Below are 6,290 nucleotides of genomic sequence, written 5' to 3'. Positions count from 1 at the left end.
ACAGTTGCACACGGTACCCTTACGGGCACTACCCATAAAGATAGGATCAACCCTAAAAAGTTGTTGATCTTTCTTGGAATCTTACATAGAAAATTTCACCAATATCTTATCAATATTCGAAACTTGGGATAATGCAATTCTTTTATTCTTTCTATCCCGAAGGATTTAGATATCTAGAACATAGTTTGCTTCTCCCAAACTTTCATGTCAAACATTGAGTCAATCAATGGTTAATTGATGTTAATTCTCCTACGTCATTCCTAATGAGCAAGATATTATCCACATATAGCGCGTGAAAAACTACCTTGTTGTTTTTAATTTTTTTTATAGACATTGGGTTCATCTAGATTGTGATCATAACCATAAGTCTTTATAATACTTGATCAAATCTAATGTTCCAAAACATAGATGCCTATTTAAGTTCATAAATAGATCTTTTCATTTTGCATACCAGATCCTCTTGATCCCTTAGGATGAAACCATTTGGTTGCATCATATAGATGCTTTCATCAAGATTTTTGTTAAGAAAGGCACTCTTAACATTCATTTGTTATACTTCATAATTAAAATAAGTTGTAATGGACAAAAGGATCTGAATAGACTTTAGCATGGCCACAAGTGAGAAGATTGCATCATAAATTGATTCTTTCTTGTTGGATATATCCTTTTACAATCAATCTAGATTTAAATGTCTCTACATTTTTGTCTATTCTTCTCTTTCTTTTGTAGATCTACTTACACCCAATGGGTTTCACCCCATTAAATATATCCACAAGATCCCAAACGAAGTTAGTGTATATGGATTTTATTTTTAAGTCCATAACACTCTTTCAATGATCAGCGTCTATATTCTTTATAGCTTCCTTATACAAAGTGAGTTCATCCTCTTGTTCAATAGATATTGTCTCAAAAGACTCTCCATAAAGTAAGTACCTGGGGGGTCAATGAACAACTCTCTTATTACTACGTCTAAGCTGCGGAGGCTCTTAGTTGTTTGGAATTGATTGTTGCTCTCTCACTAACACTTGATTACCATGTCCCTCTTTGTTCATTTAATACATAAAAGAAATTGAATAATCCTCCACCATCTTAGTTGTTACCAAATTAGTGGACACAACAGATGGAACCTCCATTTGTTTCCCAATAAAACCAATATTAATCTATGATGGTAAAAATATAAATTTAAATTAAGTTGGTTTAGTGCAAATATCTAGGATTATCTTTCAAAAGAACTTTACTTTTTGATTCATATTCTTCTATATATATGTCCTCTTAAAAAGTTACATGTGTACTTATAAATACCTTTTTATCCTAAGGACTATATAAGTAATATCCTCTCATTCCTTTTTGGATATCATATAAAGATGCATGCCTATTTTTTGTTTCATCTTATCTATCTTCCTTTAAACACAAGCAAGGCATCCCCAAGAATGGAGGATTTGTGGAGAACTGTTGTTGAAGGATCTCTTCTACAATGGTTGATACTAGAGACTCAAACCCTCCATCAATGAGGAAGGGGAGGTGGATTCTTAGAATGTAGTGGAATCCCTTCATTTAGAAGTAGATCCTCTTTCTTCATGGCTTCTTCAAACGCCTCTCATCTCAATGTCGCAGTTCAAAATTTTCACAAACAGTGCTAAAATGATCCAGTTCACATCAAGATGGGTGGGCAATGGGCAAAAAGTTCTGATAGGTCAACGATACTTATTGAATGATGAGTCGACGACAAGGAAGAGGTTGGCTACCATGTAGGGATTAGGATGAACTTCTGATTTTTTATATCCTGTGCTTACAAGAAGAAGGTTAGAAGGGCTTGAGGCAGACATTGGCGAAACCTCTCTGATGCTTAAGTCAAACATTAGATGTGAGAATAACCAACAGATGAGATAATATAGAATAATATACCTCTTAATGTTGTCATCATTACCTTATATAGGGAGAGAAGAACGATGAAAGACTATCCTGCCTTTTCTTAAAGGATGCACTTGTATCATCGTTGTTCCTCTCCCACCTTTGTAATTATCACTATTATGCTCAAGTTTGGATTCTCAAAGTCTTTGACTCCCAAGCATACTCGAATGGTCCGACAGAGGGGAAGCTTTCTCAAGACATAAGGAATCCCATTAAGCTTATGCAATGTGCTTCACACCTTTTCTTATTGTACATATTTGGGGCAGGGAGTCAGAAAAATTTCATGCTTCCCTATAGAGATGAAATGGGAAAATGAATCCTATTAAACTTATGTAGTAGGTCCCACACTTTTCCTCATTGTACACATGCATTTGGAATAGGGGATAAGAAGAATCTCATTCTTTCCTTATAGTTGCAACATTCAGCTCATTTTCTATAGCTGCATCACTTTATCGCCTCTCACAGTGGCCTTTTAATCCACTACTTTGACCTTTACAGTTTCATGGGTTGGATGATGCTCCTCATTAGGTGGCTCCTAGAGCATAGCTCACGCGGGTGACGATCTCCTCACCAGTCGTGCCCACTGATAACTAATATTCTAACATATTGTTTTGCACTCATACTTGATGTTTTAATCCTCTCATGTGTTTAAATTCGTGTTTATATCATATTTCATAAGTAAGAATTTATTTTGAGCTTTATTTTAAATCCTTTCTAATTGACATTGTTATTACTAAAATGTGAATGTATCTTGTTTGTAGATATCAAAGGAGGAATCAACCAATATGTCTAGAAATGCTCATAGTAGGGAATGTGGTTTGGTTGTGTCCCTCTCTACAACGCAACTCGAAGCCCTCCACAGTAGCCTACATGGCTTGGTCGTGTCCTATGGCACAGCCGTGGAGCATGGTTGCAGTTCATCACTTAAAGGTTGATTTTTTTTCCTCAGGAAAAGGCAGCCATTAGGATTCAAGCCTCCATCTTCTTCCACATGGAGCTCTTTCTCCTCCATTTGATCCTCCATCCAAGAAGCACTTGGCCCGGTTGGGAGAGATGCCACCATCTTCATCTCCGACCATCCCTATCTCACTGACACCTCAAGGTAAGGTGGTTCCCTGCCTCATTGATGGAAGCATCTCCATTCTCACCCCAATTGGGAAGGTTCTCACGTAAGGGAACACACACTTGGAGAGGAGAAGTAGGTGTGGAGGTCTTCCACCTTCTTAGCTTTTGCAAGTCCATCATCTAATCATCTATCATCCACAACCCATTTCATTCATGAGCTTGGGGGTCCCGGAACTCATTGACAAACATTCATTCCTATCAAGGAAATATTCATCATTTGTAGCACTTAATTTCATTTAATTTTATTGCTTACAATGTGTTTGATTTAATTTCTATTTACACTTTTGCTACTTTAATCAATGAATTTCAATTCATTTAATTTTTGCAATGCTTGTTTTGTTGAATACATTAAGTTTTTGTTCTTCATTTGGATTTCAAGTAAATTAGATTAGTTTAGAATGCATTACTTTATGTTTTCATTAATTCCTTTGCAATAATAGTTTAGCAAGGTTAGATTAGGATATTTTTCATTTATTATTCTTAGCATTCGAATCAACAACAAACCTCCATTTACAACCTCAAAAATCAAACCTCACAAATAACTTAATTTTGAGATTATCATTCATCATTTTATTCCTTGAGAGATGATCCAGATTGACCCTATATTGTACTAGTTAGGGGGTTCAATAATTTGAATTATAACCATAGTACGACATATGCGTTTATCACCCATGCCTATCTGGTGCTTCACGCACTTGGAAGCATGGACAACCTCCATTTCCCCAACTCTTTGATATAGTTCGGTGATGTGGACGATGGCGTTGCCGATCAATTACGCTTTATCCATCTTTGAGTTGTTGGGAACCATCGTCTACAACACGCAAGTGATGAGTGAAGATTATAAATATTTTTAAGCATCATTTAACATATATCTTATTGTATTTCATGAGCATAATTTACATTCACACGCCTTATTTCTATATGATTTTATTAGTTTTACTCTTTTGGTTCAAAGAACTGTTCTTTGCTTATTTTTGTTGATAGGATGTGAATTTGGAATTAAAATAAAGCAAAAAGCCCTTGAAATATGAAGTTATAATAAGGAACATACTCTGGTTGTGTCCTATGACATGGGTGTGCTCCTATGATCAAGAAAGACGAAGAATGGAATGGAAAAAGGCTCAACACGGGCTAGCCATGCTTCATCATCGAGATGAAACATACATAACAAAAAATACTTTTAAAAGGGAGTTTTAATCAAGGAACATGCTTCGACCGTGTCCCGAGACACGGTCGTGTTCCTTGGATGAAATCAAACCCAAAATAATGCTAAAATTCCACCAACAGCTTCTAACATGTCAAGATCATGCTAAAAATCATAGTCATACAATCATGTCAGCTTTCGCCTTGACTACAGACCAAACTTTAAAACACCCAACTTTTGGATCAGCTTGAGCCACGAGTCATTCAACCTTGTTGGTGCAATATTCCCTAGGTCAAGGTTGACCTGGTTGACTGAGCTTGAATTGGTTTAAGCTCGAGTCTTGATGTTTGAGTTTCGATGTTTGATAATACATGTAGACAATACATGGAGATTGCAGGTGCAATTGTTCATGTGGGGAGATTGTGAAGGAGAGTCAAGTAGGTCAAGGTTGACTGGATACTTGACTGGAAAAGTCCTGGTGAGTGAAGCCAGGCAGATGAGAAGTCCTAGTGAGTGAAGCTAGGCAAAAGGAAAGTCCTAGTGAGTGAAGCTAGGCAGAAGGAAAGTCCTGGTGAGTGAAGCCAGGCAGATGAGAAGTCCTAGTGAGTGAAGCTAGGCAGAAGGAAAGTCCTAGTGAGTGAAGCCAGGTAGATGAGAAGTCCTAGTGAGTGAAGCTAGGCAGAAGGAAAGTCCAAGTGAGTGAAGCTAGGCAGAAGGAAAGTCCTGGTGAGTTAAGCCAGGCAGATAAGAAGTCTTAGTGAGTGAAATTAGGCAGAAGGAAAGCCCTGGTGAGTGAAGCCAGGCAGATGAGAAGTCCTAGTGAGTGAAGCTAGGCAGAAGGGAAGTCCTGGTGAGTGAAGCCAGGCATGGGAAATTCAGGTGGATCAAGGTTAATCGGACACTTGGTGGAGATAAATCCAAGTGGTTCAAGGATGACCGGACACTTGGCACGAGGAGAAAATTCCAAGTGGATTAAAGGGATTGACCAAACACTTGGTGAGGGAGTCCTAGCAGGTCGAGGGTGACCGGATGCTAGGCATGATGTACCAACAGGTCATGGTTGACCAGATGTTGGTTTAGGGGACTTTGGACTTGGTTTTGGGCAAAAACCATGAGCTAGATCGATCAACCGATCGATTGGCTCATGCCCAATCGATCGGCTGATCGATTGGGTGAGTCCCCACGACAAGCCTCCTCCCAATCGATCGGCTAATCGATTGAGAGAAGCTCGCAATCACACAGAACAGCTCTGGATCGATCGGTCGATCGATCCAGAGGCTCCAATCGATCGAGTGATCGATTGGAGGCTGCGATTTCGCGCGATAAGCCCTGGATCGATCGGTCGATCGATCCAGGCAATTTCCAAGAGCATAGAGGTGCTCTGGATCAATCGATAGATCCAAAGCCTCCCCAATCGATTGGGAGCAATCCAATCGATTGGGATCCGACCGTTAGCGCAGATAAAGACGTTGGCGAGCGTTCTTCTCTCCACAGCTTTCTCGGCTTTCTTCCACATGACTACAAGCGATTTCTCCACAGCTTTCTTTTCCACTCTCACGCCAGTTCTTGAAGGATCTTGGAGGCACGTTCAAGTCAAGAGGCGAGAATACAACAACAAGAAGAAGCTAGGGTTAGGGTTTCTTGTGTAAATCTTGTAAGCTTTCCCTTGTATTTGCTTTTCTTTATTTCTTGTTATATTGAGAGTGTTGTAAGGCTTCTCTGCCTTCAGTAGTTACCGAGAAGGAGTGTTTTTATAGTGAAGGGTGCGTGAGTGTGTAGATCCTTGGATTAGTCATCTCTTCTTGAGGTGGATACCAAGTAAATCCCTAGAGTTAGCGTTGTGTGTTTGTTTCTTGTATTTCCGCTGCACATCATTTCAAAGAAGCGAGCAACGACGAGCATGAGATCGCGCTGAGCAATTCACCCCCCCCTCTAGCTACATTTTCAGTCCCAACAAGTGGTATCAGAGCAAGGTTGCTCTTCACCGGAATTATCGCCGGAAGGGGCAAAAAGCCAGAGGGTGAAGAAGTTGGAGCAATTCTACAAGTCGAAGACTTCATTCAAGAAGCTCAACTTCAAATGGAATTCCAAGATGGACTTGGATTCGATA

The sequence above is a fragment of the Zingiber officinale genome, chromosome 3B, assembly GCF_018446385.1.
Source record: "Zingiber officinale cultivar Zhangliang chromosome 3B, Zo_v1.1, whole genome shotgun sequence".
Taxonomy (NCBI): Eukaryota; Viridiplantae; Streptophyta; class Magnoliopsida; order Zingiberales; family Zingiberaceae; genus Zingiber; species Zingiber officinale.
Note: the sequence above shows the minus strand (reverse complement) of the source record.